The following is a 13,483-nucleotide window of genomic DNA, read 5'->3' as shown; positions in this document are numbered from 1 at the left end:
GGAGTCCTTAAGGCACCTTAGAGACTAACAAATTTATTTGGGCATAAGCTTTTATGGACTAAAACCCACTTCATCAGATGCATGGAGTGAAAAATGCAGTAAGCAGTATATATATTACAGCACATGAAAAGATGGGAGTTGCCTTACCATGGGGGTGGGATCAGTGCTAATGAGGCCAATACAGTGAAGGTGGAAGTGGCCTATTCTCAACAGTTGACAAGAAGGGGTGAATATCATCAGAGGGAAAATTACTATTGTCATTTTAATACTGTACATCTCTGAGATGTAACTGTGTTGTCCGATGGGGAACGATGACCTACCCGCGAAAGCTCATCTCAGGACTGCGGGGCAGGAGATCTTGGGCAAGCCACTTAAGTGACCCGTGCCTCAGTTTCCCCACCTGTAAAGCGAGGAGGGTAACAGGCAAGTCACGCGGGGAGGAAGCGTGGCGAGGATCAATCTATGCAAGCTGGTAAAGCGCTCTGGGAGGGGCAGGAGCTGGGACCTGCCCGGAGAAGCCTTTTGATGAAGTCCCTGCTCAGCTGCTGAATCCTCCGCTCCCGCAAAAAGCACCCACCGGAGCCAGCTCCACTCCCCGTCCAAGCATCTCCCACGCGTGAACTCCAGCCGCCCGGGGAGCCGCGAGCCCCCGGGCCGTGCAATCAGCGCGGCCTCCCGCTCCCTCCCGCGCGCTCGGAGGAGGAACCTAGGGGGACGGAGAAGGGGGTCTCCTCCTCTGCCCCCCCACCCCCGCCTCCTAGATGGCGCATGCGTGATAGCTCAGGGCTGCTCGTCGGGCCAGCGGAGGGAGGGAGCCGCCGGGAGCGCTCGGGTGCCGCCGCCTGTTGCACCAGCGCCCCGCGCCGCCAGCCATTGTCCCCCGCTCCCCGCCGCCGCTGCAGGAGGCCGAGCAGCCCCGCCCGCGGGGTGAGTGAGCGAGCGAGTTTGCGGGAGTTGGGGGAAGTGCCGTGGGGGGGGGGGGCCCGCCTGGGGCTGAGTCTGCGGGGGGCCGGACACGTCCCTTCCCCGGGAGATCTCGGCAGAGAGTCTGGGGGTGGGAGCCCTCCCATCACTGCAGAGCTGGGGGAGCCCCTCCTCCGTCGCCCCTCTGGCTGCAAAGCCGGGGGGCCGGCGCCCCTGCGGAGACGGGGCAGCGGGGGAAGGTGGCACTGCAGGGGCGAGCCCCCCAGCTCCGGCCGGGGTACGGGGAGCGCCTGGCTTCGCTCGCGGCGCTGCGGTTCTGCCGCTGGGGGCGGGGGCGGGGGGTCGTTCGCGCAGCCCTGCTCCTGCTTCTCCTCTCCCGGGTGGAGCGAGGCCCCTTCCTCCCCCGCGCGTCCTACCCCTCTCTCCCCGCCTTGTCCCGCTCTCCTGACCCCTCCCAGGCCCGGCCGCGTCTGGGGAGGGGGCCTGAAGGGCTCGGCTGAGAGTGCACGCTGGGAGCTCCCACCAGGCGCTTGCCCAAGTCCTGAACCCCCCCAGGGCGGCTCTCTTGGCAACTTTGTGTCTTCCACGAGCTGTCCCGGGCTGCGTCAGTGCGAGCTGTGACGGGCTCGCAGCCAGGGTCGCTCTCTAACAGGTCACTGCTGGATCGGACAGCTCTGGTCTGGGCTGCTCCTTTTCTCCCCCCGCCCCTCTTTTTTCCTCACTTTTCTTTCCTTTGTTTCTGCTTTTGCTAATTGCAAACATACTTTATTGTGCCCGAGCCCGAAACCACTTTTCCCTCCGCTCTTGTCTGTGCTGCGGTAACTACCAAGTTCTCTGGAGTAGTTTGAGCCATTGCCACCAGTTGTTAAATCCCTCTTATCCTGAGGAGCTATTACGGGTGCGGGAGAGAAATGCGAGCTTTGAAAGCCATTTTATTGATAAATTAACAGAACGTGGCTTTCAAAACTTTTTACCCACGGATATATGTATGTGTGTGGGGGGGAGAAGTGTTTTTTTTAGCAAAATGTCAATATATGTTTGTAAAATAAACTTCCTCTGTATCAAAATCATGGATGTTTTGATGTGAAATACTTAATTTCAATTTCAGAAGTACAACCAGATCGCACTTAATATCTCCACTTTATTGCAAGGAAAGTAATCCAGGAGCTAAAACACAATCTGTTGTAATATTTGTGTTTATATGAACCTTTGAAGTTATTCTGAGGGGGGGCCATCCTATAGACGTGCTTCACGTTTTTATTCTGTGGTTTTTAAAGGGCACTGCACATATATTTCGTTTCTATAGTTAAGTCAAACAGACTCTTATTTGAAAACAGTCTGTGGAATTCCTGAACAAGGGTCACAGAAGTGCTGCTGTTTCTTAACCTTTTAACTGTCAGGGTTTATTAATCCACCTTCTGTGTCCATGTTATCCCTGCAGGTCATACAAAGGAGTTGGGATTAGCAGAGACCAGTTTTACTGACCTCTCTGATTGCTTCTACTGCAGTGTCTTTTACACTGCTTCATTGTGTATCTTTTCATTCTTGCATTCAGGCTATTTTCATAGTGCTGTTTGTATGAGCATACTGTACTAATTCCATCTGATATATTGTGTCACTTTTAGAGATGCCCAGGTGTTGTCTCGATGAACACATTACAAATATGATAGTAAAACACTGTCACAGCTGTAGACTTCCTAGTTCTTCAGCCAACCATGAAACTTAAAATAAGTAGGAGATATGTGATGCAGTAGAAGTATGTTAAGCATGTAGACTATAAAGCAAGTTTAGACAGTTGTCCTGCGTTGCATGAATGTCTTATGTGCTGAGAGTTTTGAGTAATGTAATTTAATCAGTTTTAAAGGGAGAAAAAATGGTGTGGTTTCTGTTTACACTAACCCCGTGGAGCTTGAAATCATTCCTTCTCTGGATTTTTTTCCTCTGTTTTGTACACACTGGCTATTTGTAGAGTTGCTAAGGTGAGTTAGGTTCCAGATATCCTTTTTGAGGTAAGATATTCATGAATCATTTAATGGAGGGAGTGTTTTTGTATTTCTCCCATCACCATAACACCTCACAAACTTTACTGAAGTTGACTTTGCAACATCTCTGAGGTTGGGGAAACTATTGCTTCCCCAGGTATATAGATCTGAGGTATTGACTCACAGGGATTAATTGTTAACGAGTACACAACATAGGCATGGGAACTAGAGGAGTGGGGAGGGACCTGGACAGGGGTAAGGGGACCTGGACAGGGGTAAGGGGACCAAGGCCAACAGCCGGAACCCCAGGCGCAATGCCGGTGGCCAGGACCCTGGACGCATGTTAGGCATTTAAACGTTAACTGTATACATTACCGGTAAGACTATGCTTATCAGTTTACCGGTTAACATTTTACATCCCTACTGACTCATAGAGAATGAGTTGGTCACAGTCACACAGGAAGTCTGTGGCAGAGAGGAGAATTGAATGCCATCCTCCAGTACATTGCTTCAACTCCAAGACTAACATTCCCCCTCAGACTTTTTTTTTCTTCTTCCCCCTCATATATCCTGTTACTCAATGAACTTTCCAAAGGAAAAAAGGCAGATTGTGGGCTGATCAATCAACCAGCCTTGCTGTGTTCCCTTAAAGAACCTTAAGAAGAATATCTGTGTATCAAATATAGCTTTTAGGTAGCTTATCAGATTATACTTCATGATGTGGTTATTTTGCATGTGCATGCACAGCTTGTTAACACTAAAATATTCTGCATGTTTTTATGCGGATGGTATTGGCCAGTATTGTAAAATGAGGCTAGTGGTTTTGAGTGCCCATTTGGGATACCGTAGATAGCTAGAGGAAGGAGGGTTCCGTGGTTAAGGTGCTAGCTTGGGACCTGACACCTCAATTCAATTCTCTGTTCCACCACAGACTTCCTGTCTTACCTTGCACAAGTCATCTAGACTCTCTGTGCTTCAGTTCTCCACCCATAAAGTGGGGATAATAGCACTTCCCAACTTCACACCACACAGGGGTTGGGAGGGTATAAGATCTGAAAGGGGCCTGCTTTTTCAGAGTGTGCTGCTCGGCACTTTCTAAGAGTTGGGCCTCTCTTAAGGGGACTTCAGTTGGACACCCCAAATCATTAGCAACTTCAAAAAAATATCGGTCATTTACTGCCTTGTCTACCCTTCATGTTTATGATTGAGAGCATGGTAGCATTTGATCCTGAGAGGTGCCAAGCACCCACAAACCCTGGAGTTCTGGGTGCTAGCCATCTTAATTTGCATGTCCATTAAATTCTTGGCATCTCTGCTAAAGGTGATACTTGTGATGTGGGCACCTGCTGGCTAGGAACTGGACTTAGACCACCAACTCTGTCACTGCTGCGCACGGTGAACCTGACATGTAGTGGGAAGGCTCCATACATAATTTTTTGGTCCCCTGAGCTTTCCAGTCTCAATCCACTTCTGTGACACTGGCGTTCCCTACCCTTCCAGAATGGGGAAAAGTAGTCTCCTTGTTACTCAGGTTTTACTATGTTTACTTCAGGTTAATGGTGGTGGCTGGGGAGAACCCTGTAAAAATAGCACTTCAGCAGATGATTGAGAAGTACAAACTACAGTAAAACTAGAACAACTTGTCCTGTTCGCACGCAGGTGAAACAAAGCCAAATGGGGAGCAAAGACAATAGATCTGTTTTCAGAACACATTATTAAACTGGAAAAGGCCTTATGCCTCCTGCCTGTTATCATTTTCCATTAAGTGACCATCTATTAAGAACCCTTTATTCTGGAAAGGAAAAGATGCAACTGTCCAAAGAAAATGGAAGCGTTCCCAATATATATATATATATATATATGTGTGTGTGTGTGTGTGAGACCAATAAATTCACCAAAACTTGTGCTTCTGTACTATTCATTGACTTCTTCACCCTTTTCAAATTAAATGGGCTTTTGGACAAAATACAAAGTTTTCCTCCTTTCCTTCCCCCAGTGTATTTAATTTTCTTCTTCTTAGTGCAAATTGTACTACTGACCAGAATGCAGCTCGCTAAGAGGTACCTCCTGCTAAGTGTTTAGTAGTGAGATCTACTACTTGGGCAGGATTCCTAAAAGTTTCATTACATTGATCAAAAAACACCTTGTTCTCTATCTTTGGCTAGGTACTTGCTGATCAGAATATTTTTTTAACTCCATGGAGCCCTTCAACCTTTTTGTCAAAAAAAAGACCATTTTGATTTGGAAAAGCTGAGATGGGGCCTCATGGGAGTTGTAGTCCGGGAGTCCAATGCTTCTAGTCTCCTCTGTATGGGGGAAGGGATGTCCTGAGTGGACTGCATCTCCCAGCATGCACCATGGTCTCCGTTCTTGGTAGAGTGCTGTGGTACCTCATGGGAGTCTCTGGCCGTGGTTCATCATAGGACATGTGTTCCAGCTCGGGAATCCAGCCTGTAGGATTATGATAGTAGGAGGAACCTAAACCACAACTCCCAGGGGGCACCATGGCAGCCTCTTTTAATCAAAATTTATGGTTACCATCTATAAATATTTTGGACATTGGTCTTTTATGAAAAGTCGATTTTCCACAGAGAGCTGACACTCTCTTCACAAAGAATCATACATAATCAAACTCCTAACTTTCTGTTGGAAAAATGGTGTGGACAGAAAGATTCTAGCTATCCCTAGTACTCCCTGAATAGCCAGCCACTTAATGTTTCTGATGTCATCATTCACAACCAGGCTTCTTGATCACTGCAGCTAACAGCAAAAATATGGAGACAGCTTATAAAAAGTCCTTTTCTTACCTGTCTTTCTTCCTTGGCATTGACCTTTATGAGGCTTTGGAAGGCTATAACCCTCACTTAGTGTTCTTTTGGCTAGTGATAAAGAAGTATGCTGACAGCATTCCAGAACAAGCATTTACATAATGAACCCGTTGCTACATTCAATTTATAGAACACATCTTCTCCCCCCCCCCCCCCCCCCCGCAGCATATCATATTTATTTGTTTCTTTTTAAGAGTGTAACTTCTCCTTTGACTACACGATAAAAATGCACCTAAATTTTCTAATTCATAGTGTTGCAGCTATAAATCCATTGACGTTACACCCTCTTAGTGTTTGCATATAGTTGTTTGGAAGTGTATAATAAGTAAACTGTTCTCAGCAAATAAATCTCAGGCTCAAAGGCGTTGTCTTAACTGAAAAAAAGACATCTTTTACTATGTTAACATTTATATGAGCAAAATTGTAGCATCGACAGGCAATTGTTTTAATATGTATTAGTAGGTTGAATTTAACATTAGCTTGTTCCCTTGACCTGCCCTCACATGTTAAAACTATAAATGTGTCCACATCAGTTTTACCATTTGTTTAAAAAAGCAACAACAACCCACAAATAAACCACACTTTCCCCCTAGAATGGATACACCCAAAAAGCTTAGTCTAATATCACAAGTTGATGATACAGGACGAAGGGTAGAAAGTGCAATAGCAGGTATTCTATGCTAGTCAGCATATCCACTTCTCAAAAGGTCTGGCTTTTTTCCTAACTCTTCCAACAAGATAACTGTTGAAATCTGTTGAAAATGTCTAAAAGAATTTAACACTATCATGTGTCCCCAAGTAGTATTGCTGTGGTCTTCAAAGATCAATCTTCTTTTTATCTCTCTCTTTTTATAAAGAGACCTGATGCTGGAGAGTGTTGGGTAACTTCTATCAAAATATTGATAAGATTAAAGAGGGTAAAACTGGAGTAATGTAGATTTCTAACGGGCAGCTTTACAGAGCCAATTCTAAAGCGCGGTGAAGCTGACCTGGGAGCAGCTCCAGAGCTCTTTGAGGTGGGGGTTCTGTGATCTTTGCATCTCCTTGATTCTGGAGGCAGCCAGGGTGATGGGAGTGGTGCTCATCATAAACTAGAGTAGCCCCAGAGATGGCTCTGTTATGCTATGTGCTGCGGCATCTCCCTGTCCAGTAGCACAGAATACCTGGAGCCACATCCTCTGTGCCTGGGGCTGTTAGGAGTTTATGCTACTGTGGAATCCCTCTTGTGGCTGGAGAGGTCTGCCAGAACTACGGGCCCTGTACAGCTTCACAGCTGGTATACAGATGCCTTGGCAGAGGTCTGACTCAAAGCCGATGTTGGTACTTTTTCCTGTATATATTTTAATTCATAGGATAATCCCCTCCCATAGAACTAGTGTATGTTAGTCTTTCTTCTCCAAGACAATCTGAGATCCCTATTTTTGCATTTATATTTTCTTTCGATTTCTGTCTTCTATAAACATCAGTAATTGCCTCTTCTTCACACCATCTCACTTTTTCAAAATTAGCCAGCTTGCTCTTCATTCCAAAAATAGCTTTTCTATGATGCTGTCGTTACCATGTTAGTAATAAATTCTTTCCCAAATAAATGTTCCTGTCCTTCCAGTGTCAGAGAATAACTCTTGGCAACAGTAGACATAGTGAGTTATCTTGCAACTTTTTCTCACCTGGTTAAGCATTGCATGACTTTTCCCATTGATTTGCATGGAACTTCTTGAATGACGAGGGATTACTCACATCAGTAGGAATTGCAGGACCAAGCCAACCAGAGAGATCCAGTTCAGCTGTTCTTTGTGAGTCCATTTAATTTAAACAGATCTGCTAAGGAACATGTAGCTGGCATCAGTCTGTATTTTAATTTTCAAGCATTTGTGAATTCATTTCTACAACATAAATATAATAATAGAATAAGAAAAATTCTTAATGTTTGGTGCTTGCCAAAACATACACCTGTAGCTACTGACTGCTTCTAATCTTCATTACCTTGTCTCCTGGACCTTGATTTGGTGGTCAGTCAAGTTTGTGGAAGATGTTAAATTGCATCAGCCTTAGAGCGGCAATTTTTGGCTTGAAATTTTCCCAAATGTATGTTTTATTTCTAAACGCATCTTACAGAGACTATGTAAAGTTTGCAACATGAATACTTTATATAGAGTGTAGCTTGTTGCAAGGCCAAATTCCACTCAACCTTTCTCCTGTATTGGTGGGAATTAGAGATTTTTCTCTTAAAGTACTTAGTCGTTATTAATTTGTCCTTGAGGGGGAGAGAACATAGACGACTGTTTAGATGTAGAGAAGGAGGGGAATTTTGAGATGACACATTCTTTATAGGGTTGATATGTTGTGGTCGTTTTAGAGTATAGCACAAGGGATTGTGATATTTAAAGTCTTATGCCAGTGAATTCTCAGTGTGCCCACATTGGAGTTCTGCATGTAGGTACATGCTTTTATCAACCAGGCCTACTGCAGTTCAAAACAGTAAGCATTTTTAAAACCTGTTGTACACTTCATAAGTTCTTATATCCAAAGCTTTTGGCAAAATTAGTCAGGAGGTAAATATCTCTGGTGTAACTGCTGTATAAAACTCAATATTATCATTAATAAATCTCTGACTAACAAGAAAGTATTGGGCTATACCAGAGCTGTTTTAAACAATCCCCTGCCTTCAAAATGGATCCAAAAAAATGGATTCAAACTTTCCTCCTTTTAGGGCTAACACGCACCTGATGGCACAGGTGCTGACTGGCTTGATCTTATTCTTGCCATTATTCTTGTTGCGAATTTAGGGATGTCTAGTAGAATTGGGAGCATGGGGAGTCTTTAGAGAGTGGTAGAATGTTGCTATGATCCTTATGAGAAGGATCATTTTGTCTGGTAATGGTTTAACTGATTGCACACTCATGAATAAGGCAAAGGGACCATGTTTGGGATGCATCTTAGTACTTGAAGCACTGCTCTGAAAGTTAGTCTAGTTCTGTTGATTAAAGCGTTACACATACCATAGTATTCAGCTTCCCCCCGTACTTCCGAGCATTTGCCTGTCTTCTGAACATCAGGGTAAATTTTGGGGCTGTAATTACTATTAAGGAAAACAGATTTGCGGGGGTGGGGGATGCAGAAAATGTAGGCTTAATGAAGAGAGAGGACTGCTCACTATGGCCTTACTTTCCTTTTGAATTGCCTTTGGGATGCTGAAATCTCAGGAAACACATACTTGTGGTTGGGATAACTAATGTTTGGATGGGGATGGGCAAGGGGAGAAGTGCTTTTGTGGGGGAGAGGGGAATTAAAAGGGAATTTAGAACTTTTGCAAGGGGCAGAGAATTATTCTTACCCTAAAACTATTAATCGATGATTCTGCATTGTGAAGTCTTGTTTTATTGCCCAGTCTGACCCACTGCCTGCATCACTGGATAGCGTTTTTTACAACCTAAGTGGCTTTCAGTGATGCCTCACTGGAGACATACCTGACAGGTTCTAATGTTCTGTGAAAGGCTGGACTGAGGGACTTACAGCATTTTGAACCAAAGGGATTAGAAATTACCATCAGCAGTCATTTGTAGATTTTTTTTTAATTTGTACCATGTAGTTTAAACATTCTGGGTTAGGGAAAAAATGTCTGAATGTCCGGAGCATTTCCCACACCACAGAGCAGATATGAACAATGGAAAACCCATTGAAGTAGCCTAGATTTCCTCAAAGGGAGACTAGTTGTCAACCCAGCCTCCCTCCATTCTTTTGAGTTCATAGACATGCCTACGTACAATCTGTGTGTGTGGCTCTGCAGTATTGAGGGGACAGGAAAAATCTGCTTTGGGTCCCTTTAGATACTGAGTGAATTTTCTATATTAGATAATGTAGGCCACATCAGCATAATTTTATGTGAAGGTTTCCTCTGTGTTGTCAAACTCTTGATGGGATTTGGGTCATCCACAGGTGGGAACCAAAGGCAGCCCAATTCCTGAAAGGCTTTTGGTGGTAAGTTGGGGTGAAGTAGTATAGATGTCCAACTATCTCTGGGAATTCTGCATGGGACACTCTTGAATAAAGAGGGGGTAGATGTCAAAATAACACATAAAGGATGACTTTTAATGGGACATGTTCACCATGACTCCTAACAGCCTTGGGGTAGCAGTATTGAGGTGCAACCTGATGAGGACAAGTGAAATGTCCTGGGAAGGGAGATTCTGTTCCAGGTGGATTAATTTGTGCCAATATTAAAAAAAGACACTCAGCCTCTGAATGGTAGCCTGACGAAGCAGGTGAAATGTATCTCTCAGAATATCTCGGTGGGTAGGAAGGAAGGAGGTTTTAATACAGGGCTGGACAAATAGATTGGTACACAATCTGAGCCTGGCCACCACAGTACCAGAGAGAGAACATAGTCAGTGAATGGGTTGCTAACCACTAGAAAGCATCGTTACATTTTGGGGTTGTATCCTTTCAAAAATAGTTTGGAAATGAAATAGAGGATTTTCCATTGAATGGTTAGCTTGGAGGATAACAAGCAGGTAGCTCATACACAGAAGTAACATGGGACTCTTCATCTCAAAGGGGATCCCAAAGTGCTTTACAGACTATTTGTTTCTCTTGCTTGCAGGGCAGGAAGCAACCATTGTGCTGGTCCATGACTGGGGCTCCTAGTTGCTATGGTAATACAAATAATATAATAACTAGCCCACTGCATGCTGCACAACAACGGGAACAGAAATCTTGGCCATATCCCCTGACAGAATCTCTTATGCTTATGAAAAATACCTGTAGATCTTTAAAGTTCTTGGTTCTTTTGATGTCCCTTAAAAATACTCACTCAGCGTGATGGACTTTGTAGCAAATTGTAGCAAGGGCGGTTTAGGTTGGGCATTAAGATAAACTTCTTGTCAGGGTGGTTAAGCACTGGAATAAATTGCCTAGGGCGGTTGTGGAATCTCCATCATTAGAAATTTTTAAGAGCTGGTTAGACAAACACTGGTCAGGTCTAGATAATACTTAGTCCTGCCGTGAGTGCAGGAGACTGAACTAGATGTTCTCTTGAGGTCCTTTCCAGTCTCACGGTACTATGGTTTTATGATACTCCACTTATCTACCTTCAAAGGACTTGAGTGGGCTCTGCTGTGATTTGTTCTTGTGAGTCAGAGGAGTCTAGGTATTCTGTGAGTGAGAGTTATGCTACTGAGCTCTCCCCTGACCCAGGGTGCCCGTAAAGCTGTGTAGAATGCCCTGCTCCTCCTCACCAACTCTTTGACCATGTATTTGGATCTGATGGGGATGCTATCAAACCGGCTCTCAATGCTCTTCTGCCTGCTGCTGTTCTTATACTGTGCTCATCGCTGTAGTATCGCAGTGCCTTCCAGGAGTTCATTTAGCAATGTGACTAACTTCTGTTGAGCAGAGTTTATTCTGTCTTCGTGGGTAGAAGTGTGTGCAGCGGCGTGTCTGCTTTTGGAGGTGGTGTGTGTGTGTATTTTAGGGAAGACAGGCTGAAGAAGTGCACCTGGGAGTAGAAGGTGATGAGGTTTGTGACGGGCTTCCTGGGGCAATTCATTCTACAGTCTTGGACCGGCCTCTGAGACAGCTCTGTCTCCCTCACAAGATGAGCTTTCCCTTTACTGTGAAAAGTTCTTTTATGCCTGACGAGCGTAGCTGTTGATCACGATATCCTGGAGCTTTAGTCAATGTTTTTCATTCTCTGGGCATAGAGTGTCTTTGACGTTAAGGACCAAGAGCTTGAACTTGATTCAGTATTCTGTGGGAAGCTGGTTAGGGAGTGGAGGGCTGGCTTGATGTGCTTCTGGGAGCCTGTGTTTCTGAAGAGATGTGCTGCAGCCTTCTTTACCTGTTGGACTTAAGCCTTGAAGTCTTCATGCCTAGGTTTATTGCATTGCTCTAGTCTAGCTGAGAGATGACAAAGGCATGAGTATCTGAGGCCCGGTCATCATCTGTCCAGGATAGGATGGAGTCTCTAGGCAGCTGGAGATGATAGAAAGCATTACCCTCAGCTGTTGCTATGTGACAGCTTAGCATTTGCAACAACTCCATAGAGTGCTCCTAATCTGCAGGCTGAATTAACTAATTGTGGGTGCATCTCTTCAGCCAAAACAGACTTCACCAGGGGTGCATGCTCTTCAGAATGTTTTCCTCTGTCCATTAGCATAACTTATGGCTTGCTCTAGTTCAGTTTAAACCAGCTGTTCTTCCTCCATGAGCTGATTTTTGTCCACTGGGTCATTTTGGTAGGAGTGGTATGGTCATATATGGTGAAGGATAGAGAGAGCTGTGTGTCACTCTGCGCTTGATTCAGGGCTCTAATTTAGTACTTCATGCAGGAAACATACCCTCTGTTATCATGATGGGCGAGAGCCTGAATGCAGTTGTCTGACTCAATGGTTTGTGCCCATGCCTGCTGAGGAATGTGTGTAATATCGGAGCAGACCTTGCTGTTGAAGTGTTGGCTCTTTTTCACCTATCTACATAAACTCTGCGATAGGACTGTGTGTAGGAAAATAAGTTGTTTTACCTCCCCCACCCACATTTAAAGTACTGTATCTAATAGTTCAAAAGCCAGGAAATCAATCAAAGTAAAGCTTGCTCATGTGATTAATTTGTAGTGTTTCCTGTGGGGTTTTTGTTTGTGTTACAGCCCTAATGTTTAACTAGTTTTGTGTGCACTTTTCTTTATTGGGAGATTTTATTTTTTCATCCATCTGTTTAGAAGAACAGGTTCTCCCCATTTCTGATAGCCATGAAATTATTTTCCCAAGGGAATAGGAGAGAAGGAAGATTATGGGAAACACCAAAGGGGGAAATCTAAGAATAGACTTGTTTTTGCTGATGGTATGCTAACGTTCATTATAAACCTATTACTACCCTTCCAAATGTCCTTGAGCTCTGTGAGAGCTTTGCAAAACTACTTGCATTTCAAATTCACTTTGTTGGAGGTGCTTCCTCTGAGTAAAACATGCATGTGTAGAAAAGGGGTTGTGAGACAGTTGGCATTTAAATATGAAGATGCCTCTATTAAAAATACTTGGAAACACATGCATCTCATGTTAGCTGGACTACCTGTGGGAAGTACATTATACTCATCAGTCGCCCGAGTTAATTAGCAACATGAGTTAATGTGCTTTGTATCAAGTTTCTTTTAAAAAACAATGGAGCTGGTGAATGTTGCCCAGAAACTGGAAACTGAAATCTTCTCTGTATCAGGTGAAGCGTAGAAAAGTGTAGTGCAAGGTTTCTCGCTTTCTTTAGGGGACTGCTGACCTCTGGGGGTAAGGATGCGGAGAGAGGGAACACTTCTAGGGGTGCTCTCAATGCCCACCCTTTGCTTGGTTTCTGCTGAATCAGCTAGTAGCTGTGATTGGTTTCTTTGTGTATGAACACCTGTGCACTAGACTAAAATCACCAACCCATTTTACCTGGTTCTCTTGAACAGCTCTCAGGAGGTGGTAATAATTTTCAGATACTGCTAACCTGTGCTCGTTCTCTAACTGCACTTCCTCATTATTTTTTTTTAAAACCCTCCACTTTGGAAATAGATTGATTCTCTTCACTGGCTACTCCTTTCAGGGCAGGTGGAACAATAACAAAAGCTACTTGAACATTGATGAATAATAGGTTGAAACTTTGCCTAGTTTCATAGCAGTATGTCCATAAATAGCATTACTGTCTAGCAAGTTTCCTTTAGCAAAGGAAGTGTGCCACTGTTACAAAATGAGCTAAAGGAGGGACACCTGCAGTCCATATACA

The 13,483-nt window shown here is 44.3% G+C and overlaps 1 protein-coding gene across 14 annotated transcripts in view; it reads left to right on the top strand.

The window, feature by feature from the left end:
- Window positions 1-202: 202 nt before the first annotated feature.
- Window positions 203-13,483, top strand: part of AKAP13 (A-kinase anchoring protein 13) — a 323,045-nt gene continuing 309,764 nt past the window's right edge. For 4 of the 14 annotated variants that reach the window (XM_043524671.1, XM_043524667.1, XM_043524670.1 and 1 more), the window contains exon 1: window positions 757-927. The gene's annotated coding sequence lies outside the window, so the exon portion shown is untranslated. Of the gene's footprint in view, window positions 928-13,483 lie in introns of all 14 variants that reach the window. The other 10 variants (XM_043524677.1, XM_043524675.1, XM_043524673.1 and 7 more) reach the window with 6 other exon arrangements.

The sequence above is a fragment of the Chelonia mydas genome, chromosome 10, assembly GCF_015237465.2.
Source record: "Chelonia mydas isolate rCheMyd1 chromosome 10, rCheMyd1.pri.v2, whole genome shotgun sequence".
NCBI lineage: Eukaryota > Metazoa > Chordata > Testudines > Cheloniidae > Chelonia > Chelonia mydas.
The sequence above is the reverse complement of the archived record's forward strand: the minus strand, read 5'-3'. Positions and strand labels throughout refer to the sequence as shown.